Raw genomic sequence first — 26,736 nt, 5'->3', positions numbered from 1 at the left:
AAATCAGCAAAAGAGCAGTCTCGATAAAAAGGACAGTATGTACAAAGGCTTTATGTCTTAGTCCTTTTCTAATCACTGGGACAAAATATCTAACATCTACAAATTAAAACAAGAGAAGTTTATTTTGGCTCATGTTTTCCGTCCATGTTGGGTTGGCACCAAGACTGAAGGGCATTTGGGCAAGGTGGTGCACTCCTGTAATCTCAGCACTTGGGAGGCTGAAGCAGAAGGATCGCCATGAGTTTGAGGCCAGCTTAGGTTACATAGTAAGTTCAAGCCAGCCTAAAATTCACAGCAAGACCTTGTCTTTAAAAAAAAAAACAAAAGACTGGAAGGGCAAAGTGGAAGGGCCAGGGTGGAGAAAAGCTGCTCCTGTTGTGGTATTTAGGAAGAAGAGATGGAAAGGAGGAGGCAAGGAGAGAGATGTACCCTTATAGGTCAAGACTGAAATGATCTGCCTCTTCTGGCAAGGCTCCACCTTCCAACAGCAAACTCAACTGCTAAACTCACCAGTGGTTGATTCCACTGATGAGTACATTGCTACACTGTTCCAGTCACTGTCTCAAAGTCCTGCCTATAAGTGCACAAAGGGGGACATTCCCTATATAAAACATGAAATAACAACGAAGTGTCCTTGTTTGAGAAAGTGATGAAAGATGCATGTGCCTGGAGGAGAGTATGCCTTCTGGAGAAATGCAAAAGATGGCAGGATCATAGCAGGAAGGGGTCCAAACATGAAGGGACCTACCAGTCATGGTACTGGGCTTTGATTTTATTCAAATGTTGAAGGAAACATTGACTAAGTCTAAGTAGGAAAGTCACATTATTTTTTAAAAAATAATTCTGCATGTGGGCAACGGGATAGAAAGGGCAATAACAGAAGCAAGGAGAATGGTTTGAAAGCTGTTGTAGCAGCTTGGATGAGACATATAGATGATTTGACTAAGATGGTGGCAGTGAAGTCAGAGGTGGGTGCTGTATGTATTTTGGCCTACAATTGGCATGATTTGTTTATGTATCTGTTTCATGCAGGAGGAAGGTAAGAGGAAGGTAAAGCAAAGGAACAAGGATAATTTTTTAGGTTTCTGGCTATAAAAAATAGAGATGGATGTTGATACTATTAACTGTAATAGGAAATATTGTGGGTGGGGAGTATATTGAATAGAAAAAAATCAGTAGTTTCATTATTAAATATTAATATTTAATATTATTATGACATATCAGATGGTGATTTAAAGGAGATAGCTGGATGTGTCCTTTTGTAGATACAAATTGGAAAATCATCAACATCCAGGTAGTACTTGAATTGGTGAGAACTGATAATCATTGCTAATGGCAGGCGAACAGCAAAGCAGCCAGAGCAAAAGGGAGGAATTGCGGCAAGCAGCCTCTTTCCCTCCCTTACATGGTAAACAGGCTACCCCTGCCTAAGGGGTGTGTAGCTCTCACATAATCTCCAACCCCTCCTCTTCCACAGGCTCAGGATGTATATAAAGTAAGCAACTTGGCTTCCTGCTGAGTCACTTAGCCAAATGTCTAGACTCCCCAAATTGACACAATGTATCAACCATAACACTCCACCCCTTGTCAACTTGGCAACCAGACACATTTCTTTAAACCAGGTTCCAGGTACAAAGTACCAAATTCTGTCTTGGTTACTTTTCTCTCGTTGCTGAGACAAAATACCCAACACCCAAAATGAAGGAAGGAAAGGTTTATTTAGCTTACAGTTTGTGGAGGTTTCAGTCCATACTTGGCTGGCTCCGAGGCAGAAGATAGCAAAGCAACAAGAGCAAAGGGGGGAATGGCAGCCGAACAGCAAAGCAGCCAGAGCAACTGAGCCGAATGGCGCCGGGCCAAGCAGCTTCTTTTCCCTCCCTTACATTGTAAACAGGCTACCCCCACCTAAGGGGTGTGTAGCTCTCACATAATCTCCAGGCCCTCCTCTTCCACAGGCTCAGGATGTATACAAAGTAAGCACCCTGGCTTCCTGCTGAGTCACTTAGCCAAACCTCTAGACTCCCCAAATTGACACAGTGTATCAACCATAACACTCCACCCCTTGTTAACTTGGCAACCAGACACATTTCTTTAAACTAGTTTCCAGGTACAGAGACATTATATTCCATTAGAACCATAACATTTCACCCCCTAAAGACTCATGCACATCCTTTTATGCAAAAGACATTTAGTTCATCTGCAAAAGTTGCCGAAGTCCTAACAGCTGCAGCACTGCTGAAGAGTCCAAGTCCCAAGTCTCCTCCGAGATGAAGGCAAACTCTTAGCTGTGACCCCCTGTACAAATGAAAAGCTAAACACTTCCAACATTCAATGGCTCAAAATAAGCAGTACCATTCCAGAAGGTACAAACAAGGGGATACAGAGCATTGGGACCAAAGTAAGTCCAAAATCCAGCAGGGCTAACGTTATGTCCTGTAATTCCACATGCAGCATCTGAAGCAACTTGTGGCACATTGTGAGCTCCAAAGGGTTTGCATGAGTCCACCCCTATGGCACTTCCAGTGGTTACAGCTTCCACGGGTTCTCTCTTAGGCCTGCATTGCTCGCTCCTTGAAGCTTTCCTTAGATGATCCACGGTCCTGGCTTTTCTAAACTTCTGAGGTCTCCAGTGCACCTTTTGCTTCACACTCACAGCCTCACACACTGTCCTCTCAGGGGCACACTGCCTGGCCTCCCAGGCCTTCTGAAATCTGGGTGGAAGCCTCTTTAACCTCAGAACTCATGCATTTTCCATGCACCTAAAGCCAGGACCACGGGGATGATGCCAAGGTCTGCTGCCACCTGGAGCAGTAGCCAAGTTTTCCTCTCTCTTGGCCACAGGGGTCGAGTGCCTGGATCGCTAGGCACTCTGAATCCAATTCTGAGGAGCAGATTTTCTATGCTGCAGCCATTCTGGAACGTGGTGTGGCCACTGCCACCGCCATTCTGGAACATGGCGCTCAGCAGCTTTCTTCTCAAGGCAAGGTCTTTCACCTTTGCCGTTTTGAGGCTGCAAAGGGTGGAGACTTGCTGCTTCTTGTGATGCCCTCAGGCCGTCTTTTTTATTTTCTTGCTCCTTCTCAGCAATGGAGATCTCTTCAGCTCCACCTTTGCAGTACACAGCTTTAATGGAGCTTTCTTTCTGGCCAAACTCACAACATTTTAAATCATCCTGCTGGGCTCTTTGTTCTTGATTCTCAGTATAAATCTGGCTAAAAGCCCCGAACAATAGCCATGCCACTTCCCCAATGTCTGACTGCCTTGAAATTTCTTTTGCCAGATTAACTAGTCCTCTGCCGCCCTTGATCTCAGTCTTAGGCAAAGTCTCTGGACATGAGCAAAATGCAGACAAACTTTCTGCCAAGCCATAACACACATCATCTGGAGTCCAACAAACAATGAAGTCCTTCTTCCCAGCAGAAACCTCCCAAACCTGGTCTTTACCTGCAGGATTTCTATCAGCCTTCTGGTCTTCAGAGCTCTGACCAGAATCTCCCAGACAGAACAGCTGAAGGTTTTCTAGCGCATCTCTTTCAGGGGACGTCTCTGAACCTTTCCGAACACTTCCCACAAGCCATTTCCAAAGGCTCTTGAACCACATGGTCAAGTATAGTCACAGCAACAACCCAAGTCCCCTGGTACCAAATTCTGTCTTGGTTACTTTTCTCTCGTTGCTGAGACAAAACACCCAATGCCCAAAATGAAGGAAGGAAAGATTTATTTAGCTTACAGTTTGTGGAGGTTTCAGTCCATACGTGGCTGGATCTGGGGCAGAGTGGCACATGGCAGAGGGCAAACGTTCATGGCAGCAGAACACAGCAAAGCAATAAGACCAAAGGGGGGAATGGCAGCCGAACGGCAAGGCAGCCAGAGCAAAAGGGAGGAATTGCGGCAAGCAGCCTCTTTCCCTCCCTTACGTTGTAAACAGGCCACCCCTACCTAAGTGGCATGTAGCTCTCACATAATCTCCAGGCCCTCCTCTTCCACAGGCTCAGGATGTATACAAAGTAAGCACCCTGGCTTCCTGCTGAGTCACTTAGCCAAACCTCTAGACTCCCCAAGTTGACACAATGTATCAACCATAACAAGTACATAATGACAAAAGAGGTCCCATTAAGTGTTTGAAAGAAATCAATCATTTGGTGTCCAGTATAAGCAGAGACATCAGAAAAGGTGAAGCAACAAGCTGTGGTAGGAGCCGAAACCAGAAGAGACTAGTGTGACAGAAGCTACTATGGACTGAATTGGGCCCCGTTTCCCACCAGCATTATATTTTGAAGCCCTGCTATAGAGTAGATCTTAAATGAACCACAAAAGCCCATGTAGTTAAGGCTTGATCCGAAGCTCGTGGCACTATAAGGAGATAATGGAACTTTTAAGAAGTGGGTCCTAGTGAGATGTTAAGTCATTGGGGATGTGCTCTCAAAATGGGGTGCGGATTACCAGTCCTATGTATTCCTTTCTCTTGTGTTTCCTGGTCACCATAAGATAAGCAGCTTTACCACATTGCACTTGCTACCATGTGCTGTGTCACCATCAGCCTAAAAGCATGAGTCTTCCCAGTCATAGATGGCAACCTCAAAAATTGCCAGCCAAAATAAACCTCTCTTTATAAGTTGATTATCTTCGGTATTTTGTTACACAGATGGAAAACTGACTAACATAAGCTCTAATCCAGTATTTGTATTGGAGATAGGATCTTTAGAAAGTAATTAGGGTTAAATGAGGTCATAGGAGTGGAGTCCTAATCTGATAGAACTGGTATCCTTGTTGACTAGGTAGCCATCTGCAGGCCAAGAAAAGAACTCTCGTCATTAATAAGACCTATCAGAGCTTGATTTTGGGCTTCCCAGCCCCATAAATGTGAAAAATAAGTTTATGTTGTCTAAGTCAACTAGTCTGTGGTATTTGTTATGGCAGCTCAAGAAAACTAATACAGACGTCAAGAGGAGAATATTTCAAGAGGAATGGAATTCTCTTGAGAAATGAAAACAGTCATTGGTTACTGAACCTGATGATACTGAGGTAATTATTGACCTTAACAGCAACAGTCTCTGGATTGTGATGGAGATGGAAGCCAGAAAATAGTGAGCTGAGGATAAATGAAGACGTGAACATGTGTAAAAAGCAGCTGTATGTCTAGTTTTCGTTTTATTGAAATATTTGTAAAGAGAATCAGATTTAGAACAGTGATTGTTAGGGGACCTAGATCCAAACATTTTTTCTTTAAAAATGGGGGTGAATAGATATTGTATGCTGATAGAGATGATAACATAAAAACAAATTAGAGAGCAAAAACTATAGAAAGTACAAGTTCTCTGAGGATTAAGAGGGAATATTCTCAAATCACATGTTGAGAAATTGGCCTTGATAGGAGAATGGATGCCTACTCACGTGTAAGAGAAAGATGAAAACACATATAGTGTCTTTGTCACCTTCTTTATCGCTGGAACAAAATATGTGACACCTGCCTCTTCTAACCAGACCCCACCTCCTAACAGCAAGTCAACTCTCAGCCACATAATTCCAATCACCTTGCAAAGGTTCTGCCTACAGTTACATGGGGCTTTGTGGGACATCTAGGTATAGACCACAACGAGTAGGATTGTAGACTTGGTGGTGAAATGAAGCAGAAGCTTTCTGCAGTTTTCAGTTAGTTTGCAGTAAAACATGAGTCAAGGTCAATAGATAAAAATAAACGTGAGAAAGATGTAGGAGGCTTAATGAGAAAAAAATGTTTAAAAACTGTTCATGGGAAAGCATAAAATATGCTTCCTAGAGAAATGCTGCCATATCAGGAAGAACTATGCTTGAATTTAAAGCCCAAATTCTGGCCCTCATGTCAAAGATAAGGTGGCTGAGTGTGTTTGGAGTTGTGTCTACATCTTCTAATCTGTTCCACTGATCATCAGGTTTGCTTTTTGCCAGTACCATGCTGATGTTATCATAGTAGCTTTGTGGCATAATTTTAAGTTAGGGATTGTGATGTCCCCTGCCTTGAGTTTGTTGCCCAAAATTGCTTTTGATAATCTAAGTCTCTTCTGGTTCCAAATAAATTTTAGGATTGTTTTCCCTAGTTCTGTGAGGTATGCTAATGGTACTTTGATTGGGATTGCAATATATCTGTATTAAGAATTCTGGGGGTATGGGCATATTTACTATGTTGGTTCTTCCTATCCATGAGCAAGGGACAGGCATCTTTTCATTTTCTGACATCCTCTTTGATCTCCTTTTCCAGAGTACTGTAATTTTCAATATAAAGACCTTTTACTTCGTTAGTTTAATTCCTAATTATTTCATTTTTTCAATGCTATTGTGAAGGGTGTGGTTTCCCTAATTTCTCTCAGTGAGTTTGTTGTTTGTGTACAGGAATGCTACTGATTTTTGAGTGTTGACTTTCTATGGAGCTATGTGACTGAATCTGGTTATTAAATCTATAAATCTTTTGGTGGAGTTTTTGGGGTCTTCTATGTAGAGTATCATGTCATCCACAAAGAATGATAATTTAACTTCTTCCTTTCCTATTCATATTCCTTTTAGTTCTCTCTCTTGTCTAATTGCTCTGCTTAATGTTTCCAGAAGTATGTTGAATAGGAGTGGTGATAGTGGACGTCTTTGTCTTGTTTTTGATTTTTTTCTGGTAAATATGTACTTTTATTATATGAATTATTTCATTATATCAATTTTATTATATCTATTGCATCAAGTAATAATTTTATTATATCATTACCAATTTGATAAGACTTATTTTAAATCTTTACTGAGTGAAATTAATGGGGGAAATAAAAGTCCTGATGTAGATTTTAGTGTCTTCCCTTGCTAAGTCTTTTGCCTGTACTATGGAGGAGCAACAACCGCGTTGGAGCTCATCTAGCTCTGTGACTTAGCAGAAAGGGGACCGGGAGGAGCTTCCAGCTTGTGAAAACTGGGCCCAACTACATCTGCAGTTTAACTTAGACATTATCATAAGGGCTCATACCATGACTAGGCAACCCTCTTGGATGTTAGAATCACCAAATAGGTGAGAATGATAGTTATTTTGCCCTATAGAAGAAAAAAATTACTGTTATAATAATGTTATGGGGATTAGTCAGATGCAGATAAAAGTTATGCCAGCCCCAATGTGTAGCTACTCTGACTAATGCTACTTAATCTGTGACTATTATTCCTGTCAGTTGGAAAGCTAGAAAGCCCCATGGGCTTTGATCAGGTTACTTCTAAATGGTGAAAGGAACCAGGGACTGTGAAACTGGGGGAGTTTTCCTAGCTTGTTTATGCCTTTTGATCTGGAACAAAGATGCCAATTTATTTCCAAATGTTCAGACTGTATCTATCTTCTGGATAGTTTATTACAGCAAAACATGGAATTTTTTTCTCTGAAAGAAGAAAAGCAGATATGCATTTATAGCTGTTTTCCATATCATTTGCATTTGCCTACATCCATTCTGTTTCCTGCTCCCAGAACATCTTCACATAAAAATGTACCATTGATACTTCAAGGTTTGTTATTTTATTAGACTCTTTTTTTCTTGATGATGTTTCACTGGTTCATTATCACTGATTTGATGTCTAAACCTCCTAGAGGAAGTGTGGGTGAGGAGTGGGATAGTTAGGCCACGGGGACCCTACGTGTCTTTGCTAAGACACTGATGCCACAGCCACATCAGGACTTCCTATGGTTCCAGTCCATTCTTCCACTGTGAGATTTTTGGTTTCTCAGCCTTCTTACTCTCCCCTTTCTTATTTACTGCTGATATTGTACTCAACTTAGCACACATGCTGCTGTCGCTAGTAAAAGTGCTGTTATTATTCCTTCTCTTCAGTGTTGAGTGTGACTTTCTCATTGCTAGCATACATTTATTTATTTACTTATTTGCCTTGCTACATAGTTATGGCTAGTTCTGTTCACCTGCTTGTCTCATGTATTAAATTATAAGCTCTCTGAGATCAAGGACCAGCCCTGAATATCCTTTCTGTGTTCTCTACAATGTCCAGCACTATGCTTCTTTCTTATAAGTTGCTCAAAACACATGCTTTGAATAAATGAGTACAAGTTTCCTTTTTGCTGTTTACAGAGGCTATAGAAGTTCCTGTGGAACTTGAACTCAATTTAATAGGAAAGAATGAAGACCCATTGATGTACTTGTCATGATCATCTTAGGGGCTCTTGTCCTTGGTGTTTCTCAAAATGGTGCCATATCTTAAAGAGCATCTAGTTTGATATTGGGTGAATTTGAATTCAAACACTATCAGTTTCTTTTGCTGACTTCTCATTTTTGATGGTAAACTTCCAATCTAGAGATCTAGAAACACTCAGGAGATTGCTCTTTGGCACAATGCATTTCACTCCGTGGTAGTTTAGACTACCATGTAACAAGGAAGCCTTTCTCATGTTGAGTGGCATGTCTATTCCTGTCTCATAGGTCAATTAATATTCAGATTTCAATTCCAGAAATTTATCTGACTTGATACACTTGAAACTTCTTCACTGAGAAGAAAGTTTGGGTCTGCTCGCAGGCCCCAATATCCCACAGAGAGAATGGAGGAAGCGCACGTAGTATGTGGACTCACTGTCTTGTTCCTGATTCTAGAATGAAAGCTTTCAGTTTTTGTCCATTTAGTATGATGTTGGCTGTTGGTTTGTGATAGATGGCTTTTATCACAATGAGGTAAAGACCATCTATTCCAGTTATCTATAGGGCTTTAATCATGAATTGGTGTTGGACTTCGTCAAATGCTTTTTCTGCATCTATTGAGATGACCATATGATTTTGTCTTTGGCTCTGTTGATACGGTGTATTACGCTTATTGGTGTGTATGTTGAACCATTTCTACATCCTTGGGATGAATCCTACTAGGTCTTGGAATATAATCTTAATGATTTGCTATATTCTATTTGCCAGTATCTTATTAGGAATTTTTTATCTGTGTTCATTAAAGAGATTACCCTATAGTTTTCTTTTTTGGTTGGGTCCTTCTCTGGTTCTGCTATCGAGGTAATACTTGCTTCCAGGAATTATTTTGGCAGTATTGCTTCCCTTTCAGTTTCATTGAAGAGTTTCAATATTAGTGGCATTAGTTCTTCTCTAAATTTCTTATAGGATTCAACAGTGGATTTTCCATCAAGACCTGGGCTTTTCTTTGTTGGTAAGTTTTTAATTACATTTTCAATTTCATTGACTGATACTCGGTTTTTATAACTTTTATATCTTCTTGATTCAGTTTTGGCAATTCATATGTGTCTAGGAATCTGTCCATTTCTTCTGTGTTTTCCATCTTATTAGAGTATAGGTTCTCCAAGTAGGTATTCATGATCTTTGGGATTTGTGCAGGATCCATTGTGATTTCAACCTTTTCACTCCTAATTGCATGAATTTGAGGCTTTTCTTTTTGAGGAGGTTGGCTAGAGGTTTGTCAATTTTATTTAATCTTTAAAAGTACCAACTCTTTGATTCATTGATTCTTTATGTTGTTTTTAGTCTCAATTGCATTAATTTCTTCTCTTTATAATTTCCTCTCTCATACAAGTTTTAGATTTGATTTGTTCTTCTTTTTCTAGAAGTTTGAGGTTCTATATTAGGCTGTTTATTTGAGCTCATTCTGTTTTCCTGATATGAGAATTCATTGATATACATTTCCCTCTTTCATTGTGGACTGCTTTCACTGTGTTCCATAAGTTTCATTGTTTAAGCTGTTTAATTTCTTCTTTAATTTCCTCTGATTCACTGGTTTTTCAGGTGGGTGTTCACTGGAAGAAAGATAGCCTCTTTAATCAGTGGTGATGGAAAATCTGGCTTTCCGCATGCCAAAGACTAAAACTAGACCCATATCTATCACCATGCAATAAACTAAAATCAAGACAGATGTAAGATCTAAATATTAAAAAAATATTAAAAATACTAAATCTACTTGAAGAGAAAGTAGGTAAAACTCTTGAAAACATATGTTTAGGCAGAGACTTCATGAACAAAACCTAGACTGCTTAGAAAATACTACAAATCCACAATTGGGATCTCCTTAATAAGCTTTTGTACAGCAAAAGAAATCAACAGAGTGAAAAGACAACCTGTATAGTGGGAAAAAATTTTATGCAGTTGTCCCTTAGATAAAGGACTTATATCCAGAACTATAAAAAATTAGAAAAAATCAGACCCCCCTAAATTCAAAGACCCAATCCAAAAATGGGTGTCTTGAGTGTTCATACACACTTCTTAGATGAAGAAATACAGTTGGCAGGTAAATACATAAAAAATGTTCAACGTTGGTCATTTGAGAGATGGAAATTAAAACAACACTGAGATTCAATCTCACTCCAGAAAGAATGGCTGCCATCTGGAAATCAACCAATAACAAATGCTGGAAAAATGCAGGGGGAAAAGAAACCCTTCTCTACTGTTGGTGAGAGTGTAGACTGGTGCAACCATTGTAGAAATTGGTATGGAGATTCCTCAAAAGCTGGGATTAGAGGTCTCATTTGACTTAGCTATTCCCCTTCTGGTTATCTTCCCAGAAGAATGGAAAACGTCATGCCACAATGATACATGTGCACTCATCTTTATAGCAGCATAATTTGTAATAGCAAATTCTTGGAAACAACCCAAATCCCCATCGACCCAGGAATGGCTAAAACAGATGTGGTCTTTTCATACAACAGAGTACTAGTCAATACTAAAAGGATAAGCTTGAGACTTTCATAGGTAAGTGGATGCAACTTAGACCATATTCAGAAGTGAAATAAATCAGACTCACATGTATACACTGCATTGTCTCCCTGGTGTGAGAAACTGAAAGTGTTAATAAAAACCAAAATGTGCATTAGATATTGTGAAATGGGAAGAAACTGTTCAAAAGGAAAGAGGAACTAGGGTGGGGGAAAGATGAAAGGAAGGAAGGGAAAAGGGAAAAAATATAAGATAGTATACTAATAGTTTCTCTTAGTTCACTGAAAAGAAAGGTTTGTGCTGTTGTTGTTTGGGTAATTTTTATGCCCATGTCTTGTATTCTGAGGAAGTACTTTGATGAACACTTTAGTTGTCTCCATTGTTTATCTATTATGAACATTGCTGCAGTGAACATGGGAGTGCATATTTTTATAAGGTGATGATTTCATCTTTCTTCAGTATATATACAAAAGTAGGATTGTTAGGCTATATGTTAATTCAGTTTTCATATCTTTAGGAATCTCCATACTGTTTTCCATAATGGTTGCATAAATCTACATTCCACTAAGACCCTGAAAAGATTCCCATTTCTGCACACACTTGCCAATATTTATCCGTGTCTTTTTATAATAACCATTTTCATGAGTATAAGGTCATATTTCATAGTAGGCCTGATTTTAATTCCCCTGATGATTAATGATGTTGAGCACCTTCTTATACACTTGTTGACCACTTTTATGTCTTTGAAAAATGTCTGTTGGAGTCCTTTACAATCTTTAAAAATTTTTTAAATGGATCCTTTAGAATTTTCTTTATTGAAGAACGTGTCATCTGTAAATAGACATGGTTTTACTTCTTCCTTTCCAATATAGATTCTTTTTTCTAATTTTTGTGCCCAATGGGCCTTTCTAGAACCTCAAATGTAGTATTAAATAGAAGCAATAAAACTGAACTTCCTTGTCTTGTTCCTGATCTAGGTGGAAGGCTTCCAGGTTTTGCCATTAAATGTAATGCTATCTGTGGTGTTTTTGTAGATGCCCTTGATGAGGTCGACAAGTTTTCATTTTCTTCATAGTTTGTTTTGTGTTTGTATTAATGAAATGGTGTCATATTTTTGTCAGTTGTTCTTTGTATGTCTGTTGAAATAATCAATGCTATGTATGGGTATCTCCTCATTTTTCCTTTTTAAGGTAAATTTCTTCTTTTCTCCAATTGTTATCACCATCACAAGCAGCTGAAGTGTTAAATAATAACTACTGATGGTTTTACACATGTGTCCCCAGGAAAAGACTGTTCTTCTCTGAGCAAGCTCTGAGTCAGGTGGATTAAAGAGAAGCTTTGTAGGTGGGAGTGTTCAGGAATATGCCAAAAAAGTCACATAATGACAGTTCTTTGAATATGCGGCTTTGAAAAGGTTCCAATTCAATTCTGCCCTTCTATTGATTGTGAGATTGCTACTTTTCACTGTGATTGTTGGCTGTTGGTTTTTAAGACTACCTCAAAATTGAGAAGAAAGGATGAGAATAGAACAAATTTAATATGCCACAAATCTTCTGGTTCTGAGAGATTCAATTGATTTAGTTCAAAAATGGACCTCAAGTTGTTGCAAGTCTTTGTAAAATTTTGTATTACTACATGTTTGCAGTTACATAATGTCTACATTTTGTCTTAGTTACTTTTCTTGTTGCTGAGACAAAATACTTGACAACCAAAGTTTAAGGCGGAAAAGATTATTGTAGCTCATAGCTTGTATAGAGTTTTCAGTTTATATTGGCTGGCTCCAAGAGAGGTGGCATGGCAGAGGAGAAGAGTTCATGGCAGGCAGAAGGCAGCAGAGTAGTGAAGCATCAAAAGACAAGCAACTACAATAGCCTTCTTTCCTTCCCTTATATTCTCCCAGGCTACCTACCTGTAGGGTGGATAGCACTCACACTCAAGGTGGGGCACTCTTAATCCTAGCATTACACCATGAATCATTTCCAGTATCACATTCATAATTCCAGCATCATGCACTCTAGATCCAGCCACCTCAGAAAATCCCCAGCTATAACCACATATAACTTTAGGTGGACATCTAGACAGAAGCTGTAACACATTCTTTATATGGAGTTGGTACATGTATATAACACATTTTACTTCCTTTTAATATCCCCTTTCCCTGACCTACCTATCCCTCCCTCCATCTTTTGATCTCCTTCCCATTTGAGACAGATGTATCTTCCTACTTCTTATTATTTATCTTGTACTTTGCACTTTATTTATAATTTGGGCTTCTCATATAAGGCAAACCATGTGATATTTAAGATTGTGTCTGTTTATCTCACTTACTATTATGGTTTCTAAGTGCATCTATTTTTGACAAGTAACTCAAGTTTATCTTTCTTTATGGCAGAGTAGTACTCCATTTTATTTAACCATTTTCTTTAACCATTCATCTCTTGATGTACATATAGGCTGCTTCTAAGATTAGGTATTATCACCTTTATGAACTGTGATGTTATAAGTATGGATATGCCTGTATCACTGTAATATAATGTCTTCTAATTTTTTAGGAAGATTTGTAAGAAAGAAATAGCTGGGTCTAATGAAATTTCTAGTTTTAGTTTTTGAAAGAATCTCCATAATGATTTGTATAGTGATTGTACTAGTTTACATTTCCACAAACAATATGGAAGGGTTCCTTTCTCACCACAGCCTTGCCAGCATTTGTTATTATTTGATTTCTTGATGTGCCCATTCTTTCTGGGATGAAATGGAATCTCAATGTTGTTTTAATTTTCATTTCTTTAATGGACAGCAATGTTGAGCACTTCATATATTTATTGACCATTTGGACTTCCTCTCTTGTGAAGTGACTATTCATTTTAATTGCCTGTCTTTATTGAGTCTTTTACCAGGGTGTGGGGGGGCTTTAATTTTTTTAGTTCATTATATATTCTTTATATTGTTCTCTGTCTGAGGAGTAGCTGGCAAAAAATTCACATTTTGAAATATCCTTTTCACTCCATTGAATGGTTTCTTTTGCTGTGCAGAAGCCTTTTAATTTATTATAATTCCATTTATTCTTTGTACTATATCTTGTGTAACTGGGGTTCTGTTCAGAATGTCTTTGCCTATGACTATGACTTCAAGAGTTTTATCTATTTTATCTTCCAGCAGGTGAAGTGTTTCTATTTTGACATTTAGTTCTTTCACCCATTTGGATTTTAGTTTAGTACATGATGAGAGATATGGGTTCAGATTCAATCTTCTGCATGCAGATAGCTAGTTTTCCCAATACCATTTATTAAAGAAGCTATTTTTCCTCCAGTATATATCTTTGGTACCTTGATCAAATAGTTTCATGTGCTTGCAGTTGATTCTGCATCCTCTATTCTGTTCCATTGATCCTAGTATCTGTCTTCATGCCTGTGCCAAGCTGTTTTTATCGCTAGAGCTTTGTTATATAACTTCAAATCTGGGATTTTGATACCTCCCACTTTTCTCTTGTTACTCAGGGTTCTTTATGCTATGCTAGGTCTCTTCTTATTCCGTATGATTTTTAAAATCTCTAGTACTGTAAAGAATGCTGTTGAATTTTACTGCATTAAATCTGTATAGGAGTTTTGGAGGTATGGCCATTTTGACTCAATATATTAGTTCTGTCTGTCCATAAATAGATGTAATCTTTCTATTTTCTGATGTCTTCTTCAGTTTCCTTTTTTAGAGTACTGTAGTTTTGTTGCAGATGTCATTTACTTCTTTAGGTTAATTTTTAAGTGTATAATTTTGCTTGGTGCTTTTGTCAGTGGTATTGTTTTCCTAATTTCTTTCACAATGGATTCATTGTGAAAGATGTACAGGAATTCCAGTCAATTTTTGTAAGTTGATTTTGTATCCTGCTACATTACAGAATTCAATTATTAATCTTAAGTGTCTTTTGGTAGATTTTGGAGGGTCTTGTATATATGGAATCATGTCATTTGCAAATAATGATAATTTGACTTATTTTCCTATGTACATCATTTTTATTTCTTTTGCATGACTAATTGCTCTTGCCAGTGTTTTGAGTACTATGCTCAAAAGAAGTAAGAGTAGACATTCCTGTTTGTTTCTGATTTTAGAGGGAAAACATTCAATTTTTCCCCATTTAATATGTTGTTGGCACTAAGTTGGCCACAAATGACTTATATGAGATTGAGATAAAGTCCTTCTATATCTATTTTTTTCAGTATTTTTATCAAGAATAGATGTTAGCTTTTATCAAAGGCCTTTTCCACATCTATTGAAATGATCATATGATTTTTTTGTTCTTGTTTCTGTGTATGTAATATATCACATTTACTGATTAGTGTATGTTGACTCATTCTTGCATTCCTGGGATAAAACCTACTTTGTCATGATGCATGATCGTTTTGATCATTTCTTGCGTTATTTGCCAGTATCTTATTAAAAGTTTTTGTGTCTATATTCATGGGAATGATCTGTCTACAGTTCTTTTTGTGTTTGGATATTTGTCTTGTTTTGCAATCAGAATAATGCTAGCTTCCAGAAATTTCATTGGGAGTACTCTTTCTTTGTGAATTTCATTAAAAAGCTTGAGTACTCATGATAGATCTTCCCTGAAGTATTTGTAGAATTAGGAATTATTGACATACAGGTTTGAGAAGTAGTTGGTAATAAAGTTTTTTTATGTCAACATTGACTGTTGTGATTTAACCTTTTTCATTTCAGATTGCATTGATTTAGGTCTTTTCTCTCTTTTTGGTTAGATTGGCTAATGGGTGTCCTATTTTGCTTATTCTTTAGCAGAAAGAACATTTTGATTCATTGATTCAGTATATTTTTATCTCTAGTTTATTGATATCTGCTCTAATCTTTATAATTTGCTTTCTTGTACTAGCTTTGGATATGGATTGTTCTCCTTTCTCTAGGATGTTGAAGTGCATCATTAATATATTTATTTGCTATCACTCTGTTTTTGTGATGTGGTCATTCACAGCTATGAACTTCCTTTTTAGAACTTCTTTCATTGTGTTCCATAAGTTTAGGTATGTTGTACTGGGTGTATGATTTAGTTCTAGAAACCATTTATTTCTTCCTTGAATTCTTTTGTGAACCATTGTTCATTTAAGAGTGTAATGTTTGCTTTCCCTGTATTTGCATTGTGTCTATGTTTTGTCATTGATTTCTAGTTTAATTGTGCTATGATCTTATAATATGCATGGTATAATTTCAATTCCTTTATATTTACTTAAGCTTGCTTTACTAGCTAGTATGCGGTCTCCTTTGGAGAAAACTACTTGTGCTACTGAGAAGACTATGTATTCTGTTGTTGAGGACAGTTTTATAGGTATCTATTAAGTCTAATTGTTGAAAGTTTTTTTCAACTCTGATATTTCTTTGTTGATTTTTTTTGTGATAGTAGCGTATGAAGGTGCAGTGCACTGTTGTTTAGTGTATATATGTTAATAATTATTATTTCTTCCTGTTGGATTGCTCCCTTAGCCAATATGTAGTAACCTTCCTTGCCTCTTTTGATCAGTTTTGGCTTGAAGTCTACTTCATCTGAATATAGGGTGGGTATATTTGCTTTTTTGGGAGCTCCCATTGCATGGTATATTCTTTTGTATCCTTTGACTTTTTGCCTATGTTTGTTTGTGGATTTAATGTGTTTCTTCTATACAACATACCATTAGATTTTGTTACTTGTTCCATTCTGCCAGTTTGTGTATTTTTCATTGAAGAATTGAAAGCATTTCTATTTAAAGTTATTACTAATAGCTGTTGATTTATTCCTCTCATTGCTTTGTTTTCCTGTTGCTGATTTCCCTTCTTCCCTTTCTATTTGACTCCTTGTGCAACTTGGTATATTTATTCAGTTAGCCCTCTTTTTTTTGTAGACTTTATTGTCTTTTTCTAGAATGTCCTTGGGAATTTTTTTGAGTGTTGGGTTTGTGCTCATGAATTTTGTTAGTTCTATTTATTATGAAAGAATCATGTTTCTCCATCAATTTTGCAAGATAGATTTAATAGTATATATCAGCCTGGGTTGGCAATTGTTTTAGGGCTTGTAACATTTCATTCCAAAGTATTCTTGCCTTTAAGGTTCGTGTTGAGAAGTCTTCTGTAATTTTAAAAGGTTAATCTGTATGAGTGATGCATTGACATTTTCTAACCACTTTTAAGATTCTGTTCTTGTGTTGGACTTCTGGGATTTTGGCTGTGATATGTTTTGGGGAGTTTCTTTTCTGGTTGTGATTATTTGTGGTTCTATAAGCCTCACACAGCTGTACGTTAAATTATTTTCCCTTATTTGGAAAGGTTTTTTTTTAACCATTATTTCAATAAATAAGTTTTTATGTAATTTTTGCTGTCTTCTGCTTTTACATTAATTCCTATTACTCTTAGATTAGTCTTTGCATCATCTAGCAGTTGTTGGATCCATTTTTTTTCATATTCTCTTATTGTTCTTAAGGTTTCTCATTAACTGTTCACCAACAACAGCCCTGTCTTCTAGTTCTAACACTCTGACCTCACATTGGTCACTTTTGCTGCTCATAATTTGAAGAGAATTTTAAATTTCCTGAATCTCTATTTGGGTCATTTGTATGGACAAAAATTCTTTTCTGTGCTGGACATTTATGCATTGCATAGTTTAGTTTAACTGCTACATTCATACTACTATATTATGTAGACTCACTGATCATTTTATTTATTTCACTCAATATCTTGTTATTTATATCTTTCAGGAACTTTCCAAATGCTTTATTGATCTATTTTGTTATCTTCCCTGATATCATTTCTAATAATTTGCATGTGTGGTTTTGGCTTCTACCCCACTGATTCCGCTTGGATTAGTGTTGAAGGAGTTGGGAGTTTTTAGAGGCATTTCATTGGCTTCTCTTCTCATGTTTTTGTTTGCTTGATTGTTCATCTGTTTTTGTGTTGAGGTTTATGAATTGATTGTAGTGGAAAGCTTTGTTTCTAGTATGGAGATCTCTTTTGTTAATATCTCCTTTTTGGTGGTATACTCTTACTGTGACTAACTATTGGAGTTTGTTTCTGTCCAAGCGTACACTCATCACCATTTACTTGGGATGGGAAGTTGTAGTGTATTTGGTCCAGTACCCAGTTGTCTAGTAATTTCCAAAATATTCTTAATGTCACCAAGGCAATCCAGATATTGTCATCCCAAGAAAAGCAATTGATAGCACTAGGTATGTCACTTTAGCTATAGCAGTAAAATCAGCATCACTTATAAAATCATATATAAACTGAGTGTTGACAAACCCTAAAGATTAATAATGTACTATCCTTAACTATAAAAATCTATAATTATAGCATGAACCTGAAGACAAGTTAAACATTGACCTATTGTAAATATCTAATGGAAAAACTTTACCTCTACTGACAATTGAACAGTTAAGTAGCTATCTAGAGACTCATAAAACTTAATAATTACACTAGTAAAGGTAGAGGTGATGGGGAACCAGAAAATGAAAAAAAAAAAGAAAACTTCAGAGCCTAATCAATCAGATATGAGGAGGAGAGAAAAGTGAGACAGGAGATCCTATTGAGGAAATTAATAACATTAGAGTATAGTGACAGGAAATGTTGTGGCTTATATCTATATGTTCCTCTCAAGCCTCATTCACTCATAGGTGCAGCTTTGTGAGATGACAAAATCAGGAGTGTGTGCTACTGAAACATGGGTATGTGACACTACATCATGGCCGTGTAATACTGGATTAGTCCACTGATTGGTTTAGCATTATTTCTGGGTGTGGGTGATAGACTTACTGAAGAAGGGAGACCCACTGTGGGTGTGAGTGGCACCAAACAATAAGCTTGCAGCCTGGATGCAATAAAAAGAGAAAGAAGAACAAAGACTTTTTGCTTCCTGCCTTCCACACCATGAATTACCTCTCTTCTCCTATGCTGTCTGCCATGCTACCCGGCCTTCTAGCAAGTTGGTGATGGGCAAAAACTGCTACAGACTCTGAACGAAAATAAACCCTTCTTCCTTTAACTTGTGTGTGTTTGTCAATGTGTGTCCCAGCAATGAGAAAGTAACTAAGACATATTTTGGCACCAGAGGAGTGGGTTTGTTGGTATGACACTACCTGACTATGTGATTTAGAACTCACTCTAGAAGACTAGAGTGCTGACACAAATGCAGCTGGTAAAGCTGAGGCTCAGGAGGTTTCTGTTGGGAAGAAGGGCTCCTTTGGCAGATGAACTCCAGGCCATCCATGTTATGTTTGGGCCAAAAATTTGTCTGCTTTTGTTCATGTCCAGAGACCTTCTGGGAGAGTGATATTAATGGCAGCAGACTAATTAATGTAGTGGCTATTGTGAGCATTTCATACAAATTAATCATATATTATTCGACTTTCCTTTTGCTAGGACACAATACCTGATATCCTCAACTTAAAGCAAAAGAGGTTTAATTTAGTTCATGGTTTCAGGGGATTTGGTACATAATCAGCTGGCTCCAAGGCAGGAACATCATAGTGGAAAGGCATGGTGGAGCAAAGATGCTTAGTTCATAGTAACTAGGAAGCAGAGAAGGAGAGCAGCACCTATGAGGAAGAGTTGAGGGAGCAGACATACTACCCAAGGTCATGCCTCCATGACCCACCAAGGCGCATCCAGAAGTATGCTCTATCAATCTCCTGGGTGGCAATTAAGTTGACATAATCAAGTTTAACCATCACATATAAGATGTAGGTTTTTCTAACTGGCTTCTTTCACTTAGCATAATATTTGAAGGCTCATACATGTTATAGAAAGCATCAGCAGTTTATTCCTTTTTGGTTTTTTTTGGTTTTTCTCTGGTACCGGGAACCGAACTCACGACCTTGCGCTTGCCAGGCAGGCGCTTTTGCCGCTGAGCTAAATCCCCAGCCCCTAGTTTATTCCTTTTTATGGTAGTGATATATCTGGAATTTGTTAGCCATTCATTGGTTGATTAACTTCGGTTTTTTGTCACTTTTTTGAATACTGTGAATAATTCTAGAAGCTTTATGTGGAGCATATGTTTCCACTTCTCTGAGTTACAATTGGAAGTAGAATTGCTGGGTCATATGGTAACTTTATGCTTAAATTTTTAAGGAACTTCTAGGCTGTTTTCCAAATTAAGTGCACCACTTAAAATTCCCATGTGCAGTATGTCAAGGTAACACTCCATGTTTTCTCCTTACCTTCACCAACACTTGGTATTTTCTTACAGTTTTATTAAAGCCATCGCATTAGGTGTGAGGGAATATATTTTTGTGGTTTTAATTCACATTTCTCTGCTGATTAATCACACTGAGCACCTTTTTATAGATTTATTGGTCATTTGTATGTCTTTGAAGAGAAGTCTATTCAGAACCTGGACTCATGTTTTAATTGGGTTTTCTTTTTATTTTTGAACTTTAAGAAAATATTTTTAATGTTCTAGATATACGTCCCTTAGTAGATACATAATTTACAAATACTTAGTCCCTTTCTGTGAGTTGTCTTTTTACATTATTAATAGTGTCCTTTCAAGCACAAAACCTTTTCATTTTGATGAAATTAAATTTCTCTTTTTACTCTTACTGCTCTTGCTTTTTTTTTTTTTTTTTTTTTTTTTCTAATGGGAATCAAACTCAGTATCTTGTACTTCCCAGGCAGGCACTTGTGCCACTGAGCTATATCCCTGGCTTGCTTTTGGTATCATATCTAAAAATTCATTGTTTAATCCAAGGATGTGAATATTTGCTATCATGTTTTCTTTGAAAAATTTTGTAGTGTAACAGACTTTTTTTAATATATAATTTTCAGTTAGGAGTTTCTGGGGGTAAGCACATATTTTGCTTACCCCCAGAAATTCAACATTCTGCAAATATGTTGTATCTTCAGCAATTACGAGATCTTGCCTACAGAATGACATTTCTAAGTCTAGAAATTAAAAGGTCTTTGCAAGTAGATTTGAGGAACTCTCAGACATTATTAAACTATTAGAAAATAGCATCTATGAGAAAAAGACAAATGTGTCTGTTTCACCTGAAGGTGAGACTCTAATAAGAAGGACAGTTATTTAGATCAGTTCACAAAACAGTTCATAAGGGTGAAGAAAGAAAATATTGAACATCAATACATTTATTTTTTTCACTCTTTCAAAATTTCTGTGTTGGACTTTTTAAATGCATATGTCTAATGATGTATTTATAAAGTAATATTTAAAGTATATATGTATAGTCATAATGTACATAACACAAATACACATATAACCATTGGGGTCTATCTTTGTTTGTTTTGTGTTGCTATAACAAGGTAGCTGAGGGTAGGTAATTTATGAAATAAAGTTTGGCTCAGAATTCCAGTGGCTAGAGAATCTGAACAGCATGATGCTGGCATCCTAGTGGGGACCCCTTGGCTGCAGCACAACATGGTAGGGAAACAAAAAGGGAAATCACTGAGTACAGAAGGGGATAAGCACATGGGTTGCCTTCATATCAACTTACTATTATGAAAATTAATTCACTCCTGAGAGATCCAACCCACTCTGTAAAATCTGCATTCCTCTATTCATGAAAGTGGAATCCTATGACAGAATTATTTTGGACTAGACCCCACCTGTGCAGGAGCATAATACTGGGTCCAGCAGACCCATCCCTTAATTTTCTGCTATAAATTTCTTAGCTTACGAGTAGCTGGATGTACATCTCAGTATCTTTCTCTGAGGGAAAAAGGAAGCAATTTATGTATTTACCCACTTCATATGATGAACAGCAAGTTGTGTGCACATGTACAAAAGTGACAAAGTGGCATTTTTATCCATGTTATGCTCCATCTAACTGGTTTTATGTATGTTTACCAACCATCACAGAGGGTCCAATAGATACACATTACTCCCATGATTTGTTAAAAATGTTTTCACTTGATATTTTTGGTAGAAGTACCTCAATTCAATACAGTGGCACATGAAAAATCATATTTGAAAGTTTTAGAGTAGGTTAAAAGTGAATCATCGGATTACTAATGTATGGATAATGAAGATGATCCATTATTGTGAAATAATTGCTTTCATTACAAAAGAGTGGTATGAGTGGATGATGATGATGATGACGATGATGAATTTGACATTGGCCATTTGAGCTGAAGCTTCTCTAACAGTGAAATGGAGCAAGAATTAACTGACACCAACACAGGGAATGCAAGTTGCATCCTTTATTCAGATGACAAAGAAAATAGCAATGTGAGTACCTATTTGACAAGTTGAAATGTTCCAAAATGGCCACACAACCAAATAAAATGATCCAATGTTAGAACTAAGTCCAAATATATAGTGAGAGTCTTGGCAGGTATGAAAACGTATTGGACAGAACGCCAGCACTGCCATTCAATGTTTGAAATTGTAACAGACAAAATGCTACAAAATGCTGTATAATACACCAAGGCTGAAATGCAAGTAAAATGTTCTGTGTGCACCAGTAGCCATTTTAAAAATGTATTTATTATGACACCTCACTAGCTGAACTGAAAACATTCATGGGTCTGTCATAATAAGCAGTGATTTCTCATGGTAATGGCAGGAATGTAAAAGACTTAAGGAAAAGCAATAGGTTAACATATGGCATAAAAATGTATGCCCTTGTAGATGTGAGGACTTGTTATTCTTTCAGTTTTGACATTTGTCCTGGAACTCAACCATCACTTTCTTATTTGTATAGTAATAAACTGAATGATGTTTTGAACAGACTTGTTGCTCCCATCTCCTAAAGTAATCAGAATGTGACATTCAACAATTGGTTTGCCAATTTCCAGTTGATGTTAGATTTGCTAACAGAGTACAAGATGACCAGCACAGGAACTGTACACAGGAACAAAGCATAGATTCCAAATGTAGTGTTATAATTTCAAAACAGAAAATTATACAGTACAATCTTTGGATTTCAGAAAGAATTACACTGGCCTCATATATGGCAAAGAAACACAAACTGGTATTGCTTATGTCAAGATTTTATCATGATGGGGTAATACTGATAGAGAAACTTTGACAAATAGAAGCCTGGGGTGGAAATGTTCTACAGCAAAACAAAGGTGGAATAGATGTTGCTGATGAGTTATGCAGCAAATATGTCACTTGAAACACAAAGCATTGGCCAATGCTTGCATTTTACTCAATCCTAAACGTGTGGTATAAATAGTTTGATAGTTTACAAAGAAAATAATAAGTGCGAAATATCATGGAGAAATTTTCCAAAAGGATTGAGACTGGAACACATAAGAGATCATTTACAGCAGAGGAAAAACACAATGTTTCAGCCCAGGGAACTACATAAAAAATTGTGGAGCACACTGGTGAGCTGACAGGTAAGCAGGTAGGTGAAGCATCACAAAGATCTACTATGACAACAGGAAAACAAAGAAGATGTCAGCTGTGCCCTATAAAAAATGACAGGAAAACAAAACATATGTGCTATTGGTGTAAGCAATACTTGTATATGGAACATGAAATTGTCATGTGTGAAAACTGCCTTGGGTGTGACAGTTGAAACAAAGATTGTTTCTGTGGTAGACTTTTGTTTGTGTTTACACTGTAGTTTATATAGGTTTTTATTTTTCATGTAATCTTTTAGGTTTTGTAAGTAAGTAAATAGCTGATGAGAAAATGTTGATGTCTATTCTAAGTACTCATTACATATTTACTATTTTATTTTAATGATATCTTAGTTCCCTGCTAAGTGCATTTCAAAATATATAGTAGGAAGCTCCTGAAAAAACAGGAAGAGAGGTGACAAGCCTGCCACATAGGAAAGGAAAACTCAGCCCTTGTGCTGTCAGTATGAGATATGAGCATGGAACATTCAGTTGTCAAGTGTGAAGACTGCCTTGGGTGTGACAGTTGAAGCAAAGATTATTTCTGTTGTACAGTTCTATTGGTATTTTCATTGTAGTTCATATGGGGATTTATTTGTGATGTTGTCTTTTAGGTTTTGTAAGGAAGTACACAGCTGATGTGAAAATGTTGATCTCTATCCTAAAGACACAATATATATTAAGAATTTAATACTTTATTGATATTTTATGTTTTTGTTAACTACGCACTGTATAATATAATAACAACCCCCTGACAAAATAGCAAGACCCCCTCTGCCATTGGGGGAGTTACCAAGAGAGCCTTGGTGAGCCTCAAGAAAGGGAAGAGATCCCACTCACCCTCCCTCTGCCATTGCAGGAGCCTAGGTGAGCCACAAGGAAGGCAAGACACCTCGCCCACCACCCCTCTGCCATCACAGGAGCCTCTGTCTGGAAGAACCCAGGTGCCTGGCACATTGCCCTACACGACAGGATGGGCAGCCAGCATGAGAAGTGCCTTGGACATGGCAGCCTGGTCTTCCAGAGGAACCCAGGGTAAATCCACTATAACAAGGGGAAACACTTTGCATACAAACTTCTAATTTATGATTGGTTCAGTTATACAACTATGGATATTGTTCTAAAGTACAAAATAGTTACTACAGTTTGTCAATTTCTAAATTGTGCTTGATGCTGTCATTATTGCTAATTTTACTACTGTAGTAAGGATGTCACATCTGTGTAATCAGTTGTTCTTCCTTGTATAAAAATATTGGGAAGCTCTAGAGTAATAACCTTACCCCACCTTACACCAAAAGACTGGGGACAAAGCCAGACAGAAAGCAACTTCCCACTCTCAATTAATTGGGAAGGTAGGCTCTTAGGACAGACACAAACCAACAATTTTCTACATGCAGAAGATATCCCTGAAGAACAGAGTTCAGAGTGAAGTATTCCAAGTCCTGAAAGAAAACACCTTCCAACCCAGATTGATGTACCTTGCAAAGCTATCTTTCAAAATTAATGGACAAATAGGATACTTCCATGACAAAGAACAACTGAAGAAATTCATGACCACCAAACCAACCTACAAAGAGTACTGAAAGATATTCCAGAAAGTGATAAAAATAACCAAAATTAAAAGATAAACAACATAAAGTAACCACCAGCAGTGCAAGCAGTTAAACAGAGGGGAAAAGTAGGGAGCCAACAGCAGGAAAATAACATGACATAGATAAGCCAATAAATATCAGTTTTAACCATTAATGTAAATTGCCTCTATTCACCAATCAAAAGAAACAGACTGGCAGAGTGGATCAAGAAACAACAATATGCTGTATACAAGAAACACATTTAACTTCAAAGGAAATTCATAGACTTAAAAGTCAAAGGATGGAAAACAATGCTCCATGTGACAGGAACCCAGAAAAATGCAGGGATAGCTACTCTTTTTATACAATGTGAACTTCAAACCAAGAATGATCAAAACACATAAAGAAGGTCACTATATACTTGTTAGTGGAAAATTTCAAGAGAAAGAGATAATAATCATAAATATATATGCACTAAGATCCCAACTATATAAGACAACCTAAGTATATAAGAACTCAGCTATATAAGAAAAATATTAACCAGAGAACCCAATTGTATAAGACAAATATTAATAGACATGAAAATAAAATGGGCAATAACACAATTGTAACAGGGGAATTTAAAACCCATTGCCACAGACAGATAGATCAACTAGACAAAAACTCAGCAAAAAAACAAACAAAAAAAAAACAGAACTGAACCAAACTTGTGAACAAATGGACTTAGTAGACCTTTACAGAGTGTTCCACACAACATCAGAATACACATTCTTCTCAGCTGTACATGGCACATTCTCTAAAATAGACCGTATACTAGTGCACAAAACATGCTTAGGCAAATGGAAAGGAATTAAAATTATCCCATGCATATTATCTAATCATAGGGCAATGACATTAGAAATTACTGGCAAAAGAAACTGCAGAAACTCATAAAGAAATGGAAATTAAATGACACCCTCATGAAAAACTAGTGGGTCACAGCTGAAATCAAAGAAGAAATTAAATAATTTCTACAATCAAACAAAAATGCAAATAGAACTCTCTGGTACCTGTGTGACAGAATGAAAACAGTCCTAAGAGGGAAATTTATAGCAGTGACTTCTCACTTCAGGAAAACAGAACAGCACAAATAAACAACCTAATGCTGCGTCTCGAGCTTTTAGTAAAAGAAGAGCAAGTCAAGCCTAAAGAAAGGAGGAAATTTTAAAGATCAGAGCAGAAATTAATGCAATGGAGACTAAGAAAACAATACAAAGAATTAATGAATCAAAGAGGTGGTTCTTTGAAAGAATAAATAAAATTGGTAAACACTTAGCCAACCATATCAAAAAAATGCAAAGAAACAAATCACATTCATGCAATAAGGAATGAAGAGGGTGAAATCAGATCCTGTGGAAATTCAGGAGCCTTTGATCATCATTACCTACATTGAAAATCTTTATTTGCATAGGATGGAAAACAGAAGAAATGGACAGATTCCTAGAAACATATAAATTACCAAAGCTGAATCAAGAAGATATAAAAACTCTGAGTAACCAAATATCAATGAAATTGAAAATGTAATTAAAAACTTACCAACAAAGAAAAGCCCAGGAACTGATTCACAGCTGAATTCTGCAAGAAATTCAGAGAAGATTTAATGCTAATATTCCTCAAACTCCTTAATGAAATTAGAAGGGAAGCAGTTCTCTCTAGCTCATTCCTGGAGGCAAGTATTAACCTGATACCAAAACCAGAGAAATACTTAACCAAAAAAGAAAATTACACTTCACTCTCCCTAATGAATATAGATGCAAAAATCCTCAATAAAATACTATCAAACAGAATGCAGCAAATCATCAAGAAGATTATACACCATGACCAAGTGGGATTCATCCCAAGAATACAGGGATGGTCCAATATGCAAATCAATAAATGTAATACACTCTATCAATAGAGCCAAATACAGAAAAATCACATGATCATCTCAATTGATGCAGACAATGCTTTTGATAAAGTCCAACAGTAATTCATGATAAAAACCCTACAGAAAAGGTCTTCAGATTGACGTCTTTACCTCAATCTGGTAAAAGCCATCTCTTAAAAACCAACAGCCAACATCATACTAAATGGACAAAAAGTGAAAGCTTTCACTCTAAAATCATAAGACAAGGATGTCCACTATCACCACT

General features: G+C 36.9%; 1 long non-coding RNA gene across 1 annotated transcript in view; it reads left to right on the top strand.

Moving 5' to 3' along the window:
• LOC106147377 overlaps positions 1 to 24,029 on the top strand; it is a 55,510-nt gene extending 31,481 nt beyond the window's left edge. The window contains exon 5 of the long non-coding RNA XR_001232249.1: positions 23,854 to 24,029. This is a non-coding gene — a long non-coding RNA (uncharacterized LOC106147377). The remainder of the gene's footprint in view (positions 1 to 23,853) is intronic.
• The last annotated feature ends 2,707 nt before the right edge of the window (positions 24,030 to 26,736 follow it).

This window comes from Chinchilla lanigera, unplaced genomic scaffold (genome assembly GCF_000276665.1).
Source record: "Chinchilla lanigera isolate Chin_1 unplaced genomic scaffold, ChiLan1.0 scaffold00147, whole genome shotgun sequence".
Lineage (NCBI taxonomy): Eukaryota > Metazoa > Chordata > Mammalia > Rodentia > Chinchillidae > Chinchilla > Chinchilla lanigera.
This window is presented reverse-complemented; position numbering and strand designations above follow the sequence as displayed.